The 24,956-nt window shown below is 41.8% G+C and overlaps 1 protein-coding gene across 4 annotated transcripts in view; it reads left to right on the forward strand.

The window, feature by feature from the left end:
- WNT10B (Wnt family member 10B) overlaps positions 1-24,956 on the forward strand; it is a 46,928-nt gene that overhangs the window by 9,559 nt on the left and 12,413 nt on the right. The window contains exon 1 of one of the 4 annotated variants that reach the window (XM_056798340.1): positions 23,985-24,220. The exons of the other annotated variants lie outside the window; for them this stretch is intronic. The gene's annotated coding sequence lies outside the window, so the exon portion shown is untranslated. Of the gene's footprint in view, positions 1-23,984; positions 24,221-24,956 lie in introns of those variants that run through there. 4 annotated transcript variants of the gene reach the window in all.

Below are 24,956 nucleotides of genomic sequence, written 5' to 3' on the forward strand. Positions count from 1 at the left end.
AACCCCAGACAGCCGGCCTGGGGGAGGAGGGAGACACTGCGGGCAGTGGTCAGGGGAGTCCCAGAGATGGGGGAGGGAAGAGAGAGGCAGGACAGGATTGCAGAGAGCGTGGGAGAAAGATTGGGGTGGGGGGTGGGGAGACAACGAAGAGTGACTGAAACCAAGTGGCGGGAGAAACAGCAGAGAACCACAGTCTGGGGGTAGAAGGGTGGGAAGAATGAATTCAAATTCACCCTCTGTAAAGGTGTACATATGTACGTTTGTGCCTGTACAAGTGTGCAAATCTCTCTGTATGTGTGGAAACCTCATTTTAGATGGTACCATTGGAATGTATAAGCGTGTGGATGTCTTTGGGAATGTGTGCCTGGACATGTACCGTATCTGAGGACGAATTATGAATGAATTCCGATTGGAATGTCCTCACCTGTGGAGTAGCAGGCATGGTTAGAACAGCAAAAGGAAGGAAGGTGTCTGAGTCTGCCTGTAGAGGTGAGTGGATGAGTGTGTGGGGTGGGGGAGAATGGGAGGGGTGTGAATGTGTCATCTTGTGTCATGCAGTGGCATGTGTCATTCTAAGGGTGTTGTCCCATGTCTGTTTGTGGGGGACAGGAGAGGTGGTCTGAGACCTGGTACCACTCCAACTTGGAAACTGACAGGAGAGAAAAGGGAGGATCAATGAGGGCAGCAGCCAAGATTGGGAAGGTGAGAGGATGAAAAGAGAAGACACAAATACTGAGTCAGGAGGAAAAGGGCCAAGTGATGGAAGTGACAGCAAAAGGGGTCCATGTGTGTCCCTCAGGCATTTATGTCTTCCAGTTTTTCTGTCTGTTTTCCCCTGGATTTCTCTCTCTCCAAGTCCCTTTGCCTGTTTTCTAAGAGACTGCCCAAATCCTTACTCCATCAACTCTAACATACAGCTGTTATCCCTGCCTTGTCATCCTACCCTTCTGCTGGTCCAAGGATCCAGAGATGTAGAGATAGTTGAAATTCCTGGTCTGGAATTTAGGCCATGCAACTTAGTTGGTCCTCACCACGAAGACAAAAATAGGATGCCACAGAAAAGGAAAGGTAAATGCAAGGAAAAACAGCCTTGTCCTCACCTCTAAGATTTAGAGAGTTTTATGTGATTCTATAAAAATGGAACAAGTCAATTCAACAAATGTCTATTTACTGTGTGGCCACAGCCTAGTAGAGAAGATCAGGAAAATTAGTTCTCTGATCAATTGGTAAACAGGTCTTTTTCAGAGACTTTTGAAATTGTCCATCCCTGTAAAATTTGAAAAATCTTACTAGCATTTTAAGAGGATGAAGACCACTCATCATTAAATCTCAGTAATCATCAGTGGGGGTGCTCCAAGATGAACTGGCATCATGAACTGGTATGTTCTGGGTTGCCAAACATATTTGATCCAGTTCACCAAAAGGAAAAGCCATTTGGAGTGTTGCTGCATGTGTGTGCTAATGTAGTCATTAGTATGGGCATTAGAAAATACACAAAAATAGACATTTTAAATAGATGAGATAAATATTAAAGTATCCTAAAGTCATTAGAGGTCCTGGAGTGGCATTAGGACTGCTCATAAGGAAAATCACTTTAGGATTAAAAAAATATATTTTTTGTTTTGTTCCTCCATTACAGGAAGAAACCCCCCATTTTTAATCTTTGTGGTTTTAAAAGTTTGAGTCAAATTTTCATCTTTCCTACCTCCTTCCTTCCCCACTCCCTGAAATGGAAAATAATCTAGTAGAGAGGAAGATCACATTGGTAGCTACTTCAAATGGTCAACAACCATTCATTAAGCCATTAAGTGCAAGAAAAATGAATCCCTTAGAAATCTTTGAGCATCTTTTCCAACACTTTAGGGAATGGTCAAATTATATGGCATATTTATGTAATGGAATACTGCTATGTCACTGGAAAGTCATGTGTGAACTGATGCAGAGTGAAGCAAGCAGAACCAAGAGAACAAATTGTCCCTTAATAACAACACTGAAAACAAAACCTTTGAAAGACCTAACATCGATCAATGCAATGACCAACTACAACACCAAAGGAATGTTCATGAACCATGTTTCTCAACTGTGGATTTGGAGGTGATGGGACTAAAGGTGCTAACTGAGACAGATATTTTTGTTTATGGCCAGTGTTTGGATTTGTATTTCTTAACCATTTTATTTGTTAGGAGAAGGAGTATTTTTTAAAATATGAGCCAGAAGTGGGGCTAATGATAGTGATTTTTAAAAAAAGATGTAAAAAATATAAAGAAAAGAAGCCCAATGAAACATTTGAAATGCACTAAAGAAAATAGAAGGAAATCCAAAGTGAGACAACCAGGGTAGCTTTGAAATTAACATGTTGAATTTATTATATATATTTTTAATGCTAAGCTGTACATAAGAGAAATTTAGTTTCACATAATAATCTTTTTCTACTCTTATTTGCATATAAAATATTTGTGTTTATTGATATTTGTCAAGTTCAGAATAACAAAAAAATTATCCACATGAAAAAAGACTATCTCAAATAAATCCTCAGGTGGTAATCCATGGTTCAGTATCATGTGTTACCAAGGAATATGATACTTATAAAAAATCTATACAAAATAATACCTAAGTACAGGTGAGATGGAATAGTAGAGTGAAAAGAGCATTGGATTTGGGAATCAGAGAAACTGGATTCAAATCCATTTTTCCTGTTTACTATCAGTATGATCTTTAGCAAGTTACTTAAACTTAAGTGTTACTTAAGCCATCTCCTGGCTTCCTTGACTTCTATCAAGTTACTTTAAGTCTCTGGACCTCAATGTCCTCATTTGTAAAGTTAGAACATTAGAATAGATTATCTCCAAGTTCTAAACCTATACATTAAGTTCCACTGGATCTAAATAAGTGGTTCTTTGATCCAATGAAAGAAATACAAATAAAAGGCTATGTGAGGGCTGAGAAAGAAAGGTTAAGACATGAACATGTAGCCTCTTACAGAAGACCATAAGAGAGAAATGGTATTAGAGGTGAAGAAGAGGGGAGAGTCACCAAGGTTTCAAATATGGGAAACTAGATGATAGACTGATAAACAAAAATAGAGAATTCAGGAGTAGGAAAAGTTTTTGAGGAAAAGCTGTTTTAGACATGTTGAATTTGAGGAATCTTAGTGGGACACAGGGAATGTTGATCTGGAATTTAGAAGAGAGATCAGAGCTGGAGATATAGATTGTGTAAAGGTGTTAGCTGAACCCTTGGGAGTGAATAAGCTTGCCTTGGAGGAGAGTCTAAGGAATGAAGAGAAGAGAGTCAAAGGGAGCACTCTGAGGAATACTTGCCTGCAGATGTTAGGAAGAAGGAAATGGAGCAAGTAAAAGAGAGATTAAATGTACTAGGTGAGACAAGGAGAAAAGAGGGAAAGTGACAATGATTAAGATAGTCATTGAGAAGAATGACTAAATAGACTAGAACAGAAGGATCAACAATAACAGTGATGACTTTTTTTTTCTTGGTCCAGACTCATTTGTAACTTATAGTCTGTCTTAGAATTTCCTGAGTCACCCAGAGGTTGAAATGACTTGCTCCTGGTGACACAGTATGTGTCAAGGGCATAACTGGAAACCAGGTGTTCTGACTTCATTGCTTTACCCCTATACATTTTGCCAAGCTTTCTCTCAGTGGTTAAGTACTTAAGTGGAACTGTGATCTCATCAAGTAGAGAGTTCTTTCTGATAATATGGATCATATCTATCCGCCCCTGTCTATCTTGTGTGATTCTTGTCCATCTCCTCCAATAATTATCAATCACCCTCTTTTTTATTCATTTATTTATTTTTAAACCCTTACCTTCTGTCCTGGAATCAATACTGTGTCAATACACTTCTGCTCCAATGTAGAAGAGTGGTAAGGACTAGGCAATGGGGGTCAAGTGACTTGCCCAGGGTCACACAGCTGGGAAGTGTCTGAGGCCAGATTTGAACCTAGGACCTCCCTTCTCTAGGCCTGACTCTCAATCCCCTAAGCCACCCAGTTGACCCCCCCCACCCTCTTCTTTTGATGGTCTTTCCCTTTGGGTCTGTGACACTGCATTCTCCAGAACCTCCTCCTTCCTTAAGGTTCTGTCTTAGACCCTTTTCTCTCTCTATGCTAGGGATTCTCAAACTGTGATCTGGGGCTACCTGAAGGTCCATAACATTCTTTCAAAGTGTGTATTAGGTCAAAACTATTTTCAGAATTATTAACATATTTCATTTCTAATACAATAGATATCCATAAATATAACTCACATAAACAAAAACTCTTTGAGGACTCCTCAATAGTTTTTAAAGGGAGAGATTTAAAGAGAGAAATTTTGACCAGAAACCAAAACTTTTGAAAACCACTGAGAATGCACTTTTCTCCTTGGTGATCTTATCAACTCACATGAATTAAATTATCATCCATATGCAGATGATTCTCATCTCTACTTCTCCATCACTAACCTCTCTCTTAACCTCCAGCCTCTCGTCTCTAGCTTCCTATTGGACATCTGTGACTGGATGTCCCATAAATATCAAAAACTCAACATATCCAAAATTGAAATAATAATCTTTTTTTATTTTATTGTTAAATTCTTACCTTCTTCCTTTGAACTGATACTAAGAACACTAGGTAAGGGGGAGTAAATGACTTGCCCATGGTCACACAGCTAGGAAGTGTCAGAGGTCAATTTTTTTTAAACCCTTACCTTCCATCTTGGAATCAATGCTGTGTATTGGTTCCAAGGCAGAAGAGTGGCTAGGCAATGGGGGTCAAGTGACTTGCCCAGGGTCACACAACTTGGATGTGTCTGAGGCTAGATTTGAACCTAGGATCTCCCATCTCTAGGCCTGACTTTCAATCCACTGAGCTATCTAGTTGCCCCCTAAGGCCAAATTTGAACCTAGGAACTCCAGTCTCCAGGTTTGGCTCTCTATCCAATGGGCCACTCATAATATTTTTTTTTTTGGCCCAAATCCTTCCCTATCCAACTTCCCTAACAGTGTTGAGGGTTCCACAATCCTCCCAGTCATCCAGACTCACAATCCAGATGCTATCCTGCATTCTTCACTCTCTTTCCCATTCCATTTCCAATCTGTCACCAATATCTGTTGATTTTACCTTAGAAAACATCTCTCCTATATGTCCACCTCTCTCCTCTGACACTGCCAACACCCTGGTGCAATTTCTTATCAACCACTTTGACTTTTGAAATGACCTGCTGTTTGGTTTCCCTATCTGGAGTCTCTCCCTAACCCAATCCATCCTTCACTAAGCTAGGTCTGATCATGTTACTTCCTATTCAGTAGACTTTAGTGGCTACCCATTGCCTCCAAGATCAAATAGAAAACCCTTTGACTTTTAGGCCCATCTAGCCTAGTTTAGTCCCACCCTTCTGGTTTACTTGCACATAAATTGCTTTCCCAAACTCTGCAATCCAGTGACACCGGGCTCCTTTCTGATCCTCCAACAAGACGCTTCATCTCCTTGTCCCGACTTCCTCAACTTTTATCACGTTTCAGCTAAAATAGCACCTAGTGTAAGAAGCTTTTCCTAGTCCCCTTTCCTCTGACACCATCTCCTATTTATTGTGCATATGCCTTGGTTATATATAGTTGCTTTATTCTATCTTATTTTTTAAATTGATCTTTTCTCAATTGTATGTTAGCAAACAATTCCAACATTTATTTTTTAGAATTTTGAGATCATCATTTTCCCTCTCCTTCCCTCCCTTCCCCTTTCCTTGAGAAGGCAAACAATTTGATATAGTCATGAAAAGCATTTACATGTTAGCCAGTATATAGTAAAGTTGCCTCCGTATTAGATTCTCAGTGCCTTGAAAGCAGGAAGTGTTTTTGCCTTTCTTTTGTATCCCCAGCATTTAGCACGGTGCCTGGCACATAGCAGGCACCTAATAATGCTTGTGGACTTGACTGGGGGTTCACACAAATACAGAAAGCTTTCCTTGATTTTTTCCCTGAGATTTTGAAAGTACAAGTGGGATTCGATGAATGTCCACCTGCTACTCCTTGCCCTTGATGTACAACCAAGCCCATCTCCTCTTCCTATCATACATTTCTTTGATACTGTCTTCTATTCCTTTTCTTGGAAGCTCTTCATTGGGTGTACATTGTAGTCTGCTCGTGCCTGCCCTCTGTACGATAGCAATTTGGAATTCTTCAGACTATCGTATTTCATCTTTCCCAGTCGTGCAGCAATGTCGGTGTTAAATACATGGGCTTTGTGCTTTCCTGAGGAATACTAACTTTATGTGAATATGTATGTAGTGCTTTCAAATATCATACGAGTGGATCCTTGCAACCACACTGGGAAGTAGGTACTATTATCACCCTTGTCTTATAGATGAGGAGACAGACAGGCAAGCTTACATGACTTGCCCAGTCTGGGGAGCATTGTATTATAGCCCATTCTCCTCTTCCTATAGTCAATTCCAAGCCCAATGAGTTGTCCACAGTGTTATTCTGTCTGTTTCAGAAATGCAATTAGATAGGGACAGCTGGGTGGCTCAGGGGATAGAAAGCCAAGCCTGGAGATGGGAGGTCCCAGGTTCAAATCTAGCCTCAGAACCTTCCTGGCTGTGTGACCCTGGACAGTGGACAAGATAAACCCTTCAGTGATTACAGATCTCTTCTAGGAGTCTTCCAAAACTAGGGAAGGGCAGAGTCAAAGGAGAAAATGTGTCTGATACTTTTATAACCTTTCAGAGTGCATATGAATCCCCGCCATACCTCAGACTTCTAAGGAAAGGGAACCAAGAAAAAGTTCACATGATAGGAGGGAAAGCGTGGCGGCTGGTTGGCTTTAGAATTCCTTCAGTTGGCCCACTGGGGCTCAGTACTGAATGGCCCTTGTTACTTCCTCTCTGCTCCTGGCATTGGAATCTCTATCTCATATTGAGATAGCTTTTCTGTACAATAAAAATCTTGTAGGTTATGCCTAAATCTCTCATAAAATACCTTTGATTGATTCATGGAGGTGTACAAACCCTATTCACACTTGGTGCTGATTGGTTCAATCAGGAAATATTCTTACACAACAAAGAAACCCTACCTACCTGTTCAGTATTGTACATCTCACTCCCCTCTACAAACTTTGTAATGTAGGAACATTGACCTCCTTGTGGTTCCCCCAACAAAGCATTCCATCTTTCAATTCTGTGCATTTCCACTGATTCTTCCTTATTCCTGGAAACTTTTTCCTCTTCATCTCTACTTCATGGCTTCCCTTGCTTCCTTTGAGATTCAGCTAAAGTTCTACCTTCTTAAAGAAGACTTTCCAAGTCTTCCTCAATCTTAGTGCCTTTTCTCCGAGATAGCTTCCAATTTATCCTTTATATTTCTTGTATGTGGAGTTGCTTGAATGTTGTCTCCTTTCATTAGACTGTGAATTTCTTAAGAGTAGGCACTGTTGTTTGGGGTTTTTTTTGGGGGGGGGAAGCCAGAAGGATTTTATTTTATTTTTTGAAAATTTTATTTAATTAGTCAATTTAGAATATTTTTCCTTGGTTACAAGAATCATATTCTTTCCCTCCTCTCCCCCACCCCTCCCGTAGCTGATACACAATTCCACTGGGTTTACATGTATCCTTGATCAAAACCCATTTCCATGTTGTTGATGTTTGCACTAGGATGATCATTTAGAGTCTACATCCTCAACCATATCCCCTCGACCCATGTAACCAAGCAGTTGTTTTTCTTCTGTGTTTCTACTCCCACAGTGTTTCCTCTGGATGTGGATAGTGTTCTTTCTCCTAGATCCCTCCGGGTTGTTCAGGGTCACTGCATTGCCACTAATGGAGAAGTCCATTACATTCAACTGTACCACAGTGTATCAGTCTCTGTATACAATGTTCTCCTGGTTCTGCTCCTCTCACTCTGCATCCATTCCTGGAGGTTGTTCCAGTCCCCATGGAATTCCTCCAGTTCATTATTCCTTTTTTTTTAAAACATTATTTTATTTGGTCATTTCCAAGCATTATTCATTGGAGACAAAGATTGTTTTCTCCCCCCCACCCCCCACCCCCGTAGCCGACGCGTGATTCCACTGGGTATCACATGTGTTCTTGATTCGAACCCATTTCTGTGTTGTTGGTATTTGCATTAGAGTGTTCATTTAGAGTCTCTCCTCAGTCATATCCCCTCCACCCCTGTAGTCAAGCAGTTGCTTTTCCTTGGTGTTTTTACTCCCACAGTTTGTCCTCTGCTTGTGTATAAGATCTCCTAGATCCCTGTAGATTGTTCAGGGACATTGCATTGACCCTAATGGAGAAGTCCATCACCTTCAATTGTACCACAATGTATCAGTCTCTGTGTACAATGTTCTCCTGGCTCTGCTCCTCTCGCTCTGCATCACTTCCTGGAGGTTGTTCCAGTCTCCATGGAATTCCTCTACTTTATCATTCCTTTTTGCACAATAATATTCCATCACCAACATATACCACAATTTGTTCAGCCATTCCTCAATTGATGGGCATCCCCTCGTTTTCCAATTTTTGGCCACCACAAAGAATGCAGCTATGGATATTCTTGTACAAGTCTTTTTCCTTATTATCTCTTTGGGGTATAAACCCAGCAGTGCTATGACTGGATCAAAGGGCAGACAGTCTTTTATCGCCCTTTGGGCATAGTTCCAAATTGCCCTCCAGAATGACTGGATCAGTTCACAACTAATGGATCCATTTGTTGAAACCAATTCTTCAGTGAACTTTTTGTGAATTTTCTGGACCAAAATGAACATCTCAGTTTTGATATTTTAGAATTGTGAGCTATCCCTTTACATATGTGTCGTCTTACCCTTGTACTTTAAGATCATTTCTACTCTTCACTGAATAGACTATATATTTGTGGGGAAATGTACCTTTTTAGGAGAAATGATTGTATTTGCTATTTTTCATAAGCTACTTGAGTAAATGTCATTTCTAAAAAGCTAGTTAAGCCTATGAGTTGATTTTAAAGGGGAAACACTCCTGTCAGAGGAGATTTGTAAATATAGTATGAAGGAGCTAGACCCCCACAGGATTATTCCTAGAACCTAAGATGATTGGGGGGAGTTAGCCCAAAGGAAGTACTACATTTATATAAAATTATGATAATCCTTCTTGATGTCATCTCTAACATTCACTTTACATTTCCCACTCCAGATTTCTTGTTTAAATAGTTTGGGATTGAGTTCTGTTTTGGGTCAAATCATTTGTTGTTATTATTAATTCTTTTTTTAATTAATTCTGATCATGGTCCCAACAAGCAAAACAGGCTCTATTAGCCTATTTGGCTAATTTGTCTTTTCTAGTCCTCTTCTTGACTACTCTAAACTCCCAAGTAGGGATCTTGTCTGTGCCTTTCTTGTGACCTTGGTCAAGTCCGTCAACTCCCATGTCTTGGTTTCCTCACAAACAAAAGAAAAGATTTGGGCTAGATGATGTCTGAGGTCTCTTTCATTTCTAAATATGTAATTCTTTGTTCCTGCGACCTGTTCTTTACTCTGATGTATTCCATCTTCTACCCAGTTTATCTTTCTTCTATTCTACTTTAGCTCATTCCCCATTAAGATTTGTGAGATCTTAATGGTAAAGTGAGATACGTGGTAAAGTCAGGTTGAATTTAGAAGTCAGAAGTTTAGAAGTTAGAAAAGGGGAAAATAGGTACAAAGGGGAGTAGGCAAAGGATACCAGTTGATCCCTTCTACTCATTTTTTTTTAGTAGTAGCAGCAGCTACTACCATTTATATAGCAATTTGAAACCATTCAAAACCATTATTTGATTTGATTTTCAAAACAATCCTATGAGGTGAGTAGTTGAGATATTATCCCCATTTTATATATGAGGAAACTGAGGCTTAGAAAATGTAACTGCATCACTAAGTTCACAGAGTTAATAAATATCAGAGGTGAGATTTGAACCCAGGTTGTTATGTTGTTGTTTTTTATATGAAGTACTCACCACACTTTTTGCTCAGTTACTACAGTCATGTGACCCCATTTGAGATCTTCTTGGCACAGAACCTGGGATGGTTTGCCATTTCCTTCTCGAACTCATTTTATAGATAAGGAACTGAGGCAAAGAGTGTTATGTGACTTGCCCAGAGTCATGCAGCTAGTATCTGAGGTTAAATCTGAACTTCGGAAGATGAGTCTTCATGATCCCAAGCCCAATGTTCCAGCTAGCCACTATGCCACCCGACTGGCCATTCACTACATGACTTACCCTTAAATTTTCAAAGTTAATAGGGGGTGATACTGATACGTGATCATAGATCTTCTCATTTCAAGTCCAGTTCTCTTTTTACCTCTTTCCACAACAGCTCAGAAATATTCACTTGCAAAGTCTACTCATTGAAGTTTCATTTATGTTACTAAGAAATTCTTTTCAAATATAAGTCTTTAAAGGGTAGTGGCTCAGCCCGGTCTGGAGATGTGAGAGGTCCTGAGTTACACTTCCTAACTGTGTGTCCCTGGGCAAGTCACTTAACCCCAATTGCCTAGCCTTTACCACTCTTCTGCCTTAGAATTGATATTTAGTAATGATTTTAAGATAAAAGATAAGGGTTTTAATAAAAAATAAAGTAAATGCAAATATTTTTATTATGAGATGAGCAAAATTTCCATATACTTTAACTCAGAGATCCCACTAATAGGCATATATCTCTAGGAGGTCAAAGACTAAAAAGGAAAGTTACTTATTTAGGACTGTTATTTCTCCAAGTGGCAACCACCTAAGGGCGTTCCAGTCAAACTCATCAACTCCCCTTCTCCCCTTAGCAGCATGTGAAGATACTCTCTGCTTACTTCCAATTATGTCTGACTCACTGATGGGTTGAGTCCTTCTAATTGGTTGCTGATGACTCTTTGTACCACACTAAGAAAAAGATGTGGCTTCTGCTTGGCAGGACTCTGGAATTCGACTTTTGAGAAATCTAGATGTGATTCCAGTCCTGAGAATGAAAGACGGAAAGGTCCTTTTGTAGTTGAGGATAATGGCAAGACTTGGGCCATCTGGGTCTCTGCTTCCTATATGGGAGGTGGGAATAAGAATTATACAGATATTTTCTCAGTTGTTCCTCATAACAATGACATGAGGTAGGTGCTATTTTGATCCCCATTTTACAGTTGTGGAAAGTGAGGCAGACAATGGTTAAGTGACTTGTCCAGTGTCATACAGCTAAGAAGTGTCTGAGGCTGAATTTGACTTTGAGTCTTCCTGTCTCCAGGCTCAATGCTTAACCCAGTGTGCCACCTCAATATGTTCATAAGGGGCATAGATCCACAGGTTGAACCTTTACTAGAGACTCCTGGTTTAATTGACTCATCTTTCATGCTTCCTTCCCTCTAGCATCAATCTTATAAACATCAAAAGATCATGGAAGGTCTTCCCAACAAGGACATCCTCTGTTGGAATGACCATGATTGTAGAAGTCTTGGCAGAAATTGAGTTTACAATATGGTGAGGATCAGCATCAGAGAAGGAGGCCCAAAAAGGGGATACAAGTAGCATTTGATCAGACTATGCAAAATAAAAGTGAAATTCAAATAGTCTAATTATCAGTCTTGAGTCTCACAAAAAAAAAAAAAACAAAAAAACCCAACTGTTTACATCCCAATGAGAACTGAACTTTAGCCTTCTAACTGATGTTATAACCATGATAAGGTAGTGGGTTCTGTACAAGTCATTCTGTGATTCTTTATTGTTGGGCAATATTTTTTGTGTGGTAAAAATACTACCCATTCCATACCTGATTCACGTTTATAAATTGGATACTTGTTTTATTTCTTTGCCCTCCCTCCTCCAGGAAAACACTAGCTTTGGCACCATAGCCATTTCTATAATTAACACTACTATCAGAAAGAAAATAGTATACTCTGTGTTTTGGAAACAAGCCTACCAGAGACAAATTTTATTAACTGAATTATTCTCATTCTAAGCATCTCTGCTTAAAGAGAGAGAAAATCTAAAGGACAGAAATTCATTCTGCATTTGAGAATCTCAGTACAGTTTTTCTTCTTACCAGACAAAGACAGAATTCTAAAATAAGATAAAATATAGTTACAGAATTCAGGTCAAAGTTCAGTTAACATTTTGATTTATCAGGCAGAACAATAGTCACTTAAGTTTTGGTACACCCTGGAGAATCATTTTATTAAAACCATTCAATCCCTCTTGAAGAATTCCCTCTAAGGATTCTCTTTCCATCTGGTCAAAAGTGGACCTGAGATTCTTCAATTACTTTAAATTAATGAAAGACTTCTTCCTTCCCTCAGTCTGATCATTACCCTAATCCAGTCAAGGCATGGGGAAAAGAGGGTATTGCTATCAACTCCACTCCTCCCCCAATCCCTTCTTGTCCTGTCAACATGCTAATTTTATCTTCAGGGAGAATAGAATTCCTCCCGGAACTTTTAATTAGTTTTAGAAATGGGGCAGGCTACAAAGGATTTAAGACCAGAACACAGATTCAGAATAACTTGTTAAAGAAAGACCAATAAGTATTTATTTCTCATTCGGATTAGACCTTGGATTAAAGTACTCTTTTACAATATTATTTTGTAATATGTAGTCTAAAGAGGGAATAAAAAGGAGTCCCAGAATATTCACACTTTGGGAGATCTATTTAGCCTCTTGCGGAAGTCAGGCAACCTCAGGATAAAATGAATCCAGGATAAATTTCAATGGCTGGTGAAGGGTAAGGGTTGGCACAAGTAGCCTGTCCCAGTGACCTCAGTAAGTCCCTGTGCTAGACCAAAATATTCCTAGCCTCACTTTTTGTGGTAACAAAGAATTGGAAGTAAAGCAGATGCCTATCCATTGGGAAATAACTAAACAAATTGTGGTACATGAATGACATAGTACAGTACCATAAGATAGGATGAGGAGGAAGAATGCAGAGAAGCATGGGAAAATCTGAGTGAGCTGAATGTGAGTGAGGTAAGCAGAACTAAGAAATTAGTATACCCAATGACCACACAGATGTAAATGGGAAGAGCAGCAACAAAAAGTAACCCCAAAACAAAACTACCACAGAAACTCCACACAATTATTTGGAATTTTTCAGCTTTGAGGTAATTTATTGGTCCCCTTTATAATCTTATGATATTGAGAGAAAAAGGAAGATCAAAGAAGGGTTAGGACTTTTCTTTGAGATGAATAGGACAATGATAATATCTATAGGGAGAAAAAGAAGCCACTTTATCTTCATTTTTCTTCTGTTTACTAGGAAAAATGATCTTTTCACTGGAAAAAATGGAATAAAAATGGCTAACAGAGAGGGGGTTGATACCTGAATAAACAGATAGTAAAAGACTAACCTCTTGCTCTTGATGAGTTCATATCATCTAATTCAGAGGAATTAAATTGTTGGGTACTGAAATAACTGGAATAGTCAGTCAACAATCAATCAAATAGGAATTTATTCAATGCTTGCTATGTTTCAGATGGGGCAGCTAAGTGACTCAGTAGATAGAGTGCTGGGCCTGGAGTCAGAAAGACCTCTTCCTGAGGTTAAAATCAGATGTCAGACACTTACTATCTGTGTGACCCTGGGCAAGTCACTTAACCCAGTTTACTTCAGTTTATCTCTAGTATCTTTGTAAAGAAAAGTGTCAAACCCAACCGAACAACAACGTATGCTAAGCACTTAGAATTTTTTTTTAAATTATATTTTATTTGATCATTTCCAAGCATTATTCATTAAAGACATAGATCATTTTCTTTTCCTCCCCCCACCCCCCATAGCCGACGCATAAATCCACTGGGCATTACATGTTTTCTTGATTTGAACCCATTGCTATGTTGATAATATTTGCATTAGAGTGTTCATTTAGAGTCTCTCCTCTGTCATGTCCCCTCAACCGCTGTATTCAGGCAGTTGCTTTTCCTCGGTGTTTCCACTCCCATAGTTTATCCTTTGCTTATGAATAGTGTTTTTTTCTCCTAGATCCCTGCAAATTGTTCAGGGACATTACACCGCCACTAATGGAGAAGTCCATTACGTTTGATTATACCACAGTGTATTAGTCTCTGTGTACAATGTTCTCCTGGTTCTGCTCCTCTCGCTCTGCATCACTTCCTGGAGGTTGTTCCAGTCTCCGTGGAATTCCTCCACTTTATTATTCCTTTTAGCACAATAGTATTCCATCACCAACATATACCACAATTTGTTCAGCCATTCCCCAATTGAAGGGCATCCCCTCGTTTTCCAGTTTTTGGCCACCACAAAGAGCGCAGCTATGAATATTTTTGTACAAGTCTTTTTGTCCATTATCTCTTTGGGGTACAGACCCAGCAGAAGCACTTAGAATTTTTAAAGAAGGTGGGGAGGGGGAGACCCCAAGAAACTCACAGTCTAAGAAAGGAAGACAACATCTGCAGGATAAATTTGAGATAATCTCAAAAGAAAGTCACTTAGATTAAGATGGATTTGGAGAGCTTCTTGCAGAAAGTGGGATTTTAGCTGATATTTGAAAGACATCAGGAAAGCCATGGTTGTAGAGATAAGGTGAGAGAGAATTCCAGGCATTGGGATCAGTCATTGAAAGTGCTCAGAGCTGGGAAATTGAGTTTTATAATAACTAGGAGGCCAGTGTCACTGACCCGATCACAGACTATGTGGAAGATAGTAAGATGGGAAAAGCCTGCAATAGTAGGAAGAGCCCAGGTTGTGAAGAGCTTTAAAAGCCAAAAAGAACAGTTCCTATTCAATCTAGAAGATAATGGGTGGCAAAGTGGGGGGTGACATAGTCAGATCTGTAATTTACAAAGACTACTTTGATAGCTTAGTGGAGGATAGATTGGGCTGGATTGGTCATTCCAATAGATAAAATCTGTACCAAGGTTGTGGCAATGCCAGAGGAGAGGAAGGGGCTTTTCTAAGGAAAACCAACAGCTCTTGGTGACAGATTAGTTATGGAGATTGGGGGGAAAGAGACAAAAGTAGAGTCTGTGTGACTGGAGTGATGATTCACCCCTTGACAATGACAGGAAAGTTAGGAAGAGCCAAGGGTTTGAGGAGAAAGACAATTACTTCCTTTTGAGTGTGTTAAGAGTTTTAAGTCATCTACAGGAAGGGATGAGAAGGGAATGAGCATGTATATAGTCTTGACAATGTGTCAGCCCTCTGCCAAGCACTTCATCCTCATAAGAACCCTGTGAGATAGATGTTCCAAGATACTGAGTATACAGGACTGGACTTCAGGAAAAAGATTAGAGCTGGACAAAGAGATCTAAGAGTCATCTGCATAGAGATTATCCAAGGAAATTGGTGAGATCACCAAGTAAAATATTATCAAGGGAAAAAAGAAGAGGGACTAGGAATGAGCCTTGGAAGACATCCCTAGTCATTGAGTGTGACTTGGAGGAAGAGCAAAGAGGATTGAGAGGTAGCATGTAGAACAGGCAGGAAGATAACCAAGAGATGGGATTTCTGAGACACTATCAGTAGTATTTGAAAGATGATAGGAAATGGGGGAGGTATCACACAACCGAAGAAGGGTGGATATGATTTTCATAAAAGAGAAGAGAAGAGCTTACAACCACAGACTGGTTAGCTTGCTTTAATTACTAAGAAAATTTTGAAACACATCATTACGATAGGGAGATGATTAGTGAACAGAATCTAGAATGAACAGTGGTCATTACAAAGAGTTCATCAAGAACACGTTGCTGATTATGGATTAAGCTCTTTTGTGACAAAATTATTCAATCAGTAGAGAAAAATGCTGTATACATAGTTTACTTTGATTTTAGCTTTTTCTAAAATAAAATATCTCATGCTATATTCTTCTAGAGAAGATGGAAACAGGTAGACTAGATTTCAGAGGGCTCTCAAACATTTGATCTTCAGTCAACAAGAGGTCACAAAACTCCCAAGTGCATCCTGAATCAGATTAAAATATAATAGGGAAATGCTCAACTAAATAAAAATACAATAGAACATAGTTAATGTTAATCTATAGATTTCTAAGTCAATATGAAGCCAGCAGGGATCCATTTGATGCCACTGGACTATATAACAATCCAGTTAGATGGATTCAAAATTGGATGACTAGATTTAAAGTATATTCATTAATAGTGCATTGTCAACTACATGGCTTAATAGATGGAATGGAAGGCTTAAAGTCAAGAGGACCTGGATTTGAATGTGATCTCAGACACTTCCTAGCTGTGTGGTCCTGGGGTAGCAACTTAACCCCAATTGCCTCGCCCTAGCCCTTTCTGCTCTTCTGACTTGAAATGCATATTTCTGTTTACTCTAAGACAGAAGATTAATGTTATTATTTTTTAAAGAGCATTCTCAACTTTGGCAAGAAGTCTCTTGTAGAATATCCCTAGGATCTATGATTGGAAAAGAGGGAATAAGCATTTATATAGGACCTCCTAGAAGCCAACCACTGTGCTATATACTTTTTACAAATATCATCTCATTTGATCCTCATAACAACCCTGAAAAGTAGGTGCTATTATTATTCCCATTTTCCAGCTGAGGAAACTGAGGCAAACAGAGATTAAGTGACTTTCTCAGGATCATACAATTTTGTAAGTGCCTGAGGCTAGATTTGAACTCAGTCTTCTTGACTCCAGGTTCAGTGTTCTATTCATTAAGCCATAAGTTCTTGGTCCTGAGCCTCTTGTCTTTTTTTGTAAATGATTTCAATTAAGTCCCAGGTGACCTAACATTCAATGAGAAAGTCAGGACACAAAAATATTTTGACAGGTTAGAGCATTAGGTTTAGTTGATAAGATAAAATTCAGTAAGGATATAAAGTTTAACACTTGAGTCAAAACAATTGCCTTTATGGGTGAGAAGGCATAATTAGACAGTCTTTTTTTTTTCCTGAAAAAAATCTGAGGGTTTTAGTGAAATGCAAGATCAAAATGAGTCAGCATCGTGATGTGGCAACCAAAAAATGTTAATTTAATCTTGAGCTTCATTAAGAGAATAATAACTTCCAGGAATATGTAGATGATGGTTCCACTGCACTCTGCCCTTGTTTCATGTCGTCCTGGACTATCGTGTTTAGTTCTGTATTATTATGTTTAGTTTAAGAGGGAGCTGGAAGAGTTGGAGAGTGTTTAGAGGAGGGAAACCAAGAGGATGAAAGACCTTGAGTTCATGATATATAATGATCTGTGAAAGCGATTGGGTATATTTAGCCTGAAGAAAAAGAGCTCAGAATAGACGTGATTTGCTGTATTTAAGTCTCTGAGGGTCTGTCATATGGAAGAGAAAATGGACTTTTTCTTTTTAGACTTGGAGGAGAAAATTAGGAGCAATAAGTGGAAGTAGCATAGCAGGGTTAAAAGAGTAGGGGCAGCTAAGTAGCACTGTGGATAGAGCATCAGGCTTGGAGTCAGGAGAACCTGGGTTCAAATCTGACCTCTGACACTTCCTAGCTATGTGACCCTGGGGAAACCACTTAATTCTGATAGCCTAACTCTTGCCACTGTCTTAGAATGGAAACTAAGACAGAAAGTAAGGGTTTAAAAAAGAGAAGATGTTGAAGTAATGGGGAAGGTTCAAGCACTCCTATTTACCTATCATCCTACTGCTGACTAGTTGTCCTCATGATTTTTCCTGGGGTAAATTAACTCTTTCTGGGATAGGTAGATGGTGTGTTAGACAGAGTCAGGAAGACTACTCTTCCTCAGATCAGTTATGGCCTCAGACACTTACTAGCTGTGTGACCCTGAGTAAGTCATTTCACCCTATTCGCCTCAGTTTCCTCATCTGCAAAATGAGTTGGAGAAGGAAATGGCAAACCATTCTAGTATATTTGCCAAGAAAATCCTAAACTAGGTTATGAAGAGTCAGACACAACTGAAAAATGAGTGAAGTTATTTCATCTTCTATGTTAACTCTGGTCTCTGCTTGTGGGAGGTTGCTTCAAATCTCAGCACCACCACTGAAACCCTAGCCTCTGTGGTTGAGACTGAGGGCCTTTTAGTGGTTAGTCAGACCACCAATTGATAGACACTCTTCAGTTTCCAATTCTTTGTCACCAAAAGTGGTACAAAGATTTTTTGTACATATTTGTCCTTTTTTTCCCCCTTTCTTTGATCTTTTTGGTCAATAGACTTACTAATGGTGTCACTGAGTCAAAGTATATACACTGTTTAAATGGCTGGATAAGTTCAAAGTTCCACCAGTAGTATCCATCTTCCCATAGTCCCTCTAGCATTTGTCATTTCTGCCAGTCTGATGGATGTCAGGTAGAACCTCAGAGATATTGCCCTTGGTACTTCTCTGATTATTAGTTATTAGTGATATAGAGCATTTTCCCCATGGATTTCTTCTTCTAATTTCCTGTTTCAGATCTTTTGACCATTGATTACCTTTCATTCTTCATCCTATCTAGTTGCTCCATTTTTGACAGAAACAAGGAACCTGAAAAGAGATCAGCGGTATGCCTGCATTTTCTAGCAAATTTCTGGCTCCTTTTCTGTGATTAGGTCAATGAAGGACCAACTCCCTTAGAGGTGTAATGAGGCAAATTGAGACCTGATGTTGGGGAAAATGCCTTAACATGACGATACCCAAATGACTGCCTCTAGAAGTAGAAGGTCTTTGAGTAGAGGCTAGAGTTGGACTTATCAAGAAAAACTTCACAGATAGAGCATTTCTACCCAAGATGGAAAAGTGGGAAGGAAACTTACAGGAGCAGATGGACAAGGGACAGCCAAGATGCTCTTTGAGGGCACCTCCAAATAGATTATATCGCAGTTGCATTGGAGTATCCTTTAGAGGCTAGTAACTGATTGTGGGGATCAGGGAAATAGAAACAAAATCAACTCTGATCGCTTAGTCACCTCTCCTTTTCAGTTTTAAATATGATACAACCATCAAGGATTTCATTCTGTGCTCATAGAAAATCCCAGTAAAGTTGTTGTGATCCAGAACTGAGCCAGAGATCCTTGGCCAGGGTCACAATTATGCTGGTACTGCAGCAAGAAAGAAATCTTTCCTAGATGTGGAGGTGGGCTTGGTAAGTGTCTAGGGGGATGTCTGAAATTCCGTTAACTCCTCACCCACAGGTGCATTGAATCTGCTCTATAAGTCCTAGAGGCCTGAGCCCTGAGATTGGATGGGAAGAAGTCCTTCCCTTTTTGTCAGGTAAGGGATTTGGGCTAAGTGGAGAGCTGGACGGGTATGGAGAGATGGGTAAGGTAACCAGGACTCAAGCACTCCAAATCATCTTTCCATTACAAACCAAGGTTGCTTTTCAATAATATCAAATGTCAAAGGCAAACATAGTTTGGAGGACAGGATAGTTCTTGGGTAGAAAATGATTGGGAGAAGGAAGAGCAGGGATTTGTTGAGAAAAACTTATCTTGTGTTGCCCTCTCCCTTTAATAGCTTTATCCTGATGAAATCAGGTGAAAATGAGTATTATTGTTGGGTTATCGAGAAACAAGAAGAAACTGGAAGGTCTGAGAGGGTTGTGTGAAGGAAGTGATAATGTTGCCTTGCCTTGATTGTGGTAGAAAAAGGTTTTTATTCAGTCTCGGTCAACTCTTCGTGATCCCATTTGATTTTTCTTGGCAAAGATACCAGAGTATTTGGCCATTTCCTTCTCGAGCTCATTTGACAGATGAGGAAACTAAGGCAAACAGGGTTAAATGACTTACCCAGGATCACACAGCTAGTGTCAGAGGCCAAATCTGAATTCAGGAAAATGAATCTCCCTGATTCCAGGTCTGGTACTCTATTACTATGCCACCTAGCTGTTAAAGATTAAATATAAGCATCAGTACTGGAATCCTCTTCAGGACCAGTTGGTGGAGATATACCTTTCTCCCTCCAATCAGCAATACAAGGGGCACCCCAAACTCTCAGGCCAGGCAATTACCCATATAACCTCTCCCCAAAGTGGGGCCTATAGCAAAGCTTTTGCAGTGGGCACTCTTTATTGCCCTCTGGTGGTCTTCTGGTACAAAGCTATAAAAGTTGATGAGCCTGGGGAAGACAGAGAGCTGAGTTCACAGAGAGCCTATAATTTGGGTTTCCCGGCCCTGGCTGTCCCTATCAGCAGCTCAACAGCAGATGAGTCACCTGGAACCCCAGCCAAGGCAAATACAAGCTCCGGGGGAGGGAGGAGAGACCGCCTTGGGGAGCGGCCTGGCCTTGGCCACAGCCTTGGCAGCATGCTCCCCCAACCTCTAGAGCACCCAGCTTCTGTTTCCCTCTGCTCCTCCCTCACAGGAATCTCATTCCTCATTCCCTGTGCTTTCACTCTTTCTTCAGTGCCTCTGCTGGGAAGGGCAGCACCTTGGCTGCCCTGGAAGGGGGAACTTTGGAGGCATCTTTAGCCATCTCTCTTTTATCCCACCCTTTACTGGGCCATAGCCTGAGGTCAGGGTATCCCTGATTCCCTCCCTCCTCTCCCACTTCCCAAGTTTCAGTCAAGTGGGACTGCATGTTTGGGGTATTAGACAATGGGTGTGGGTCGGGAGCCCAGTTCCAACTCCACCCCGAGGGCTCTGGCCAACTGGTCCTGGTGGGGGCACTAGGGGTCACCCTCAGGACACCCAGCCTATACCACTGTCTACTGCTCAGAGCTCAGTCTCCAGCCATTAGCAGCAGAAAAACCTGAGGCTGATGGGGCAAAGAAGACAATGTCTGGCCCCAAGTACATTTTGGGAGTCAAGACTTGGAATCTAGCTCCAACACTTACTCTCCGTGTAACAGTGGCTGTCATTCAACTTGTGAATCCATAAAATGGAGATAGTAATAGCCCTGAAGCCTATTCATGGTGTTATTAAGAGAACCAAATGAGATAATCCGTACTGTTAGAGCAAAATACTATCCACAAATAAAGAGATGTGTAAGTGTATAATATATGCATGTATGCATACTCTCTAAAAAACTTGAAAGGCAATGTGGTATGGGGGAGAGAAAGCTGATTATCATTTAATTAATTAAGTAACTAAGGCTCTCTCACAGTTGCAGAGAAGGTGTTGCTCAGCATTGGTAGAGGGAGTTTCTTATACTAATGAACATATAAAGTCAGTCCTTATTCTGTTTATTTTTAATTTTAAGAGACAGTGCCACTAAACTAGCTCAACAGTGGAACTTAAAGTGATTGGGAGAGAATAAAAAGAAGAAGACACTGCCTTCTCTTGGGTCTTCCCCAAACTGGCTGGCCATATGTGACCATATCACCTTTGCCAAATCCATGTCATGTTTACTCTTCTGAGTTCTCTCTCTTCTGTTGGTGGTTTCTTTCTTTCTCTAAACTATCTTCTTGGTGAACTCATTAGCTTCCATGAGTTCACTTATCACCTCTAAGCAGAGGACGCCCAACCTTAGTCTCTCTCCTGAGTTCCAGATTTACATAACCTACTGTCTATTTTGACATTTCAAAATGGCCGTCCCTTAGCCATCTCAAACTCAATACTTCCAAAACAAAGCTTGTTACTTCTCCCAGACCCCCAACTTTCTGAACTTCCCTATTACTGTCAGGGAAACTGTTACCTGTTTCCAAACCTCCTCATCCCTCTAACTCCCCACTCTCTCATCCAATCATCCAATCAGTTGCCAGATCTTGTCATTGCTATTTCTCCAATATCTCTCCAACACATCCCTTTCTCTTCACTCATCCTTAACACCTCTGCCTGGAATATTGCAATAGCCTCAAGACTCCTGCATTCTAACTGATCATCCACCCAGCCAGTAGTGATTTCGCTTCAAGCATAGCTATAGCTTTCCTCCTTAAAAACTACAGTTGTTCCCTATTACTTCTAGGATCAAATATTCATTCATCTGTTTGGTATTTAAAACTCTTCGCAACATGACCTCATCTTACCTTGCCAGTCTCATTGTTCCCTTCCACAAACTCCACCATCCAGCCATACTAGCTAATTTACTGTTTGTTATACAAAATGGTCCATCTGTCCCCTTTCCTCCTTTTGCATTGCTTTCCCCCATGCCTAGAATTCGATCTCTTCTTACCTTTATCTCTTGTAATCCCCCATTTCCTACAAGACTCAGCTCAAGCATCACCTCTATAAATCCTTTATCCTCCCAGCAGTTAGTGACCTCTCTCCCCAAACGTTTTTCCTTCATTTTGTGTGTGTCCTGCCTCTGCCTTTAGAATATAAACTCCTTGAGGGCAGAGATTGTTTCTCTTTTTGTATCTCCAGAACCAAGCAAAGTGGCTGGCACATACATAGTACATACTTATTAAATATGTGACCCTGAGCAAGTCATTTAACTTCTATTTGCTGAAATTAGCTCAATAGTAAAATGGAGATAATAAAAGCATTTACCTCCCAGGATTATTCTGGAGGAGCAAATGAAATATTTGTAAAGTGCACAGCACAGCACCTGGCACATAGTAGGAATTTGATAAATGTTTGGCTTTCCCCTTCCCTCTATGATTCCGGAGCATCAAAGATGATTGCTTATACATTTCCCCAAGGTTCCAGCTGCCTCTAAAGGCAAAGACTCTGTCTGGGGTGAAGGGAAACCCCAAGGCAGAAGGAGACAGCTGCTGGCCACCTGGGAAGTCTGAAAGCCTCCCCGATGTAGACTCAAAATACTAGTTCCCCAAGGAGCCATATAGGAAGGGTGGTGTCTAGAGGCATCCAGGAAGACCCCTGCCTGGCAGAAAGGATCAGAGATAGAAAGGAGTCTCCTGGGCTTGTATTGTGCATGTTCTAAAGTTCCTATGCCTAACCCAGGGCTCCTCTTCTCTCTGCCCCTCACAGAATACCTTCCTATCCCCTTGTGCCCCCATACACTAGAAGGACAGCTCAGAGAGGGGGGGGGGAACCATAAACAAAACCGCAACTGAATTCAATTGAAAGGGGCGGGTGGGGGGGTGAAGGGAGTGGGCAGGTGGCCAGCGAAGTGATGATGGTGGTGGCGGGCATCAGCCTCAAGATCCAATACCCCTGGCTGCCTGGCAGCTGAGTCAACTAGAGGCTGTAGCTCGGGGCCCGTTGGGTCCCTCGGCTGCGGTCTGGCAGGGGCCGGGGGCGGCTGGGAAGCCGGGGCCCCTCTTCTGAAGCAAAAATAGCCGGCGGTGGTTAAAGCTGGGAGGGTGAGTCAGGCGGGAGCCTAACCCCTTCGCTGCTGCGTTGGCTCTCAGACTAGGCGGCCCCAAGGCAGTCAACTCGGACTCGGATTCCGCCTCTGCCACCCAGGTGACTGCAAATCTAGGATCCGGCCCCTGGGATCCTGAGGCCTCCTGGTAGCCATTTATATCCCATCTGAAACTCAAGGACTCCTCCAGAGTCACCCAGTTCGTAGGTGATGTCTGCACAGAATTTGAGGATGGTGGGGGACGGCTGGAAGTCCAGGGCTAGCGGGCCCCGGAGAGCCAAGAGAACTGAGAGCCACAGGGAGGAGTAGCTGAACTACAGAAAGGAAGTAGGACACAGAGAAAGCTCGGCTCATAGGGCCCCGAGGTTCTGGACAGATCTCTCCTGTTCTGGGGCAACCTCTTCTGGTCTAGGGGAGTCCCCTTTCCATGGGACGTCTGCTCTCCGATGGGCGAGGGTGAAACCCGAAGAGATCAGATTGTACTCAGATGAGGGTGGGTAGATATTGGGACGAATGATCTCCAGACGTCTCCTCCGAGCTCCGCCTCCACCTCTCTGAGGGACTTTGTGTAGGGACATCCCCATTCCACCCTATTCCTGGGGATGGAAAACTGAGGCAAAGTGGCACACCTCTTGGCTACTGGAAGCCTCCCTACTGCCCTTCCAGCAACCCAAGCGTGAGACCAGTGGGTGAGGGGACAACTGGACATAATTCCTTTGAGTCCTTCTGAGTCTGGGCAGAGTCAGTTAGGACTAGGCTTTGAAGGAGTGGCTGTGTGTGTGTGTTCTGGGAACTGAATTGGACCGGGGAGAGGGAGGTAGCTGAGAGCTGCAGCGGCTCACCGGGTCAGGTGGAGTGGGGGGCGGGGGGAGGACGAGGGGTGGAGATGCCGGAGGCTCTGGGAGGAGCCGCAGTTCACTCAGCCCGGGCAAAGCAGCCTCCGACAGCAGCACGAAAGGAGCCAGAGCCCCTAGCTCCCTCCCTCCCTCCCGGCGGCGGCGCTGGAGAAGCGAGGAAGAGGAGTGGCCCGGCCCTGGAAGAATGCGGCCCCGCGGAGGGGGTAGAGCCTGACCCAGTCTCCCCACGGCTTGAGCAACCCGAGTGGAAGGGAGGAGAGCCAGAGGACGGAACCACATCAGTCGAGAACTTAGAACGCAAGCCACTGGAGGTAAAAGGGGACTCTGGAATACTGGAATTAGACACATAGACAGACAGGAGTAGAGAGAAAGAAAAAAAAAAAAACTTGAGTTTTCTGGAGACAGCGAAAGAAACCTACAGGCATTAAATAAGAGAGTAGAGAAATGGGTCGAAGGCTTGGGGTTCCTAGGGACCAGACTGAAGAGTGAAGAGGTTGTGCCTGTAGCCGGTTGGGGCGGAAGCAGAGCAGAGTGGCTAAATTTACTCTCCCTTTAAGGTGGGAGACAGCCCACCCCTTCAATAGCACCTGCACGCTTCCCTCCCACCCCCGTTTCTCCCCGGTGGGTCATGAAGGAGAGTAGACAGGGGCCTGAGGAATCCTTATAGAGTAAAGGGTGTCCTCTGGACTCCTTTCCCTTAAACTCTCTCTGAAGAGAAGCAGAGCTAGGAACCATCCTGTCTTTGGGGTTGCCCTAAGGGCTGCGTCGGAAGATCACAACCCCATCCAGTTGGCTGAGTGGAGCTCCGGAACTCTGTGGTAGAGAGGCCATGGTGCTAGAAAAGGGAGCCACTATCCGAAGTCCCGGGGCGAGGGGGCAGTGTCGGATGGGTGTGAGAGTTACCTAAGCCCAACTTTGTGTTCAAGCGTGAATATGTATGTTTTGGGCCTTTGCGTCCCTGTGTGTCTTTCGCTTGTCCCATCTGCTTCCCTGGGGAAAGCTCCGTACATTGCCTGGGGGTTCCTGCAGTGTTGGAGTAGGGATCAC

This window comes from Monodelphis domestica, chromosome 5 (assembly GCF_027887165.1).
Source record: "Monodelphis domestica isolate mMonDom1 chromosome 5, mMonDom1.pri, whole genome shotgun sequence".
NCBI lineage: Eukaryota > Metazoa > Chordata > Mammalia > Didelphimorphia > Didelphidae > Monodelphis > Monodelphis domestica.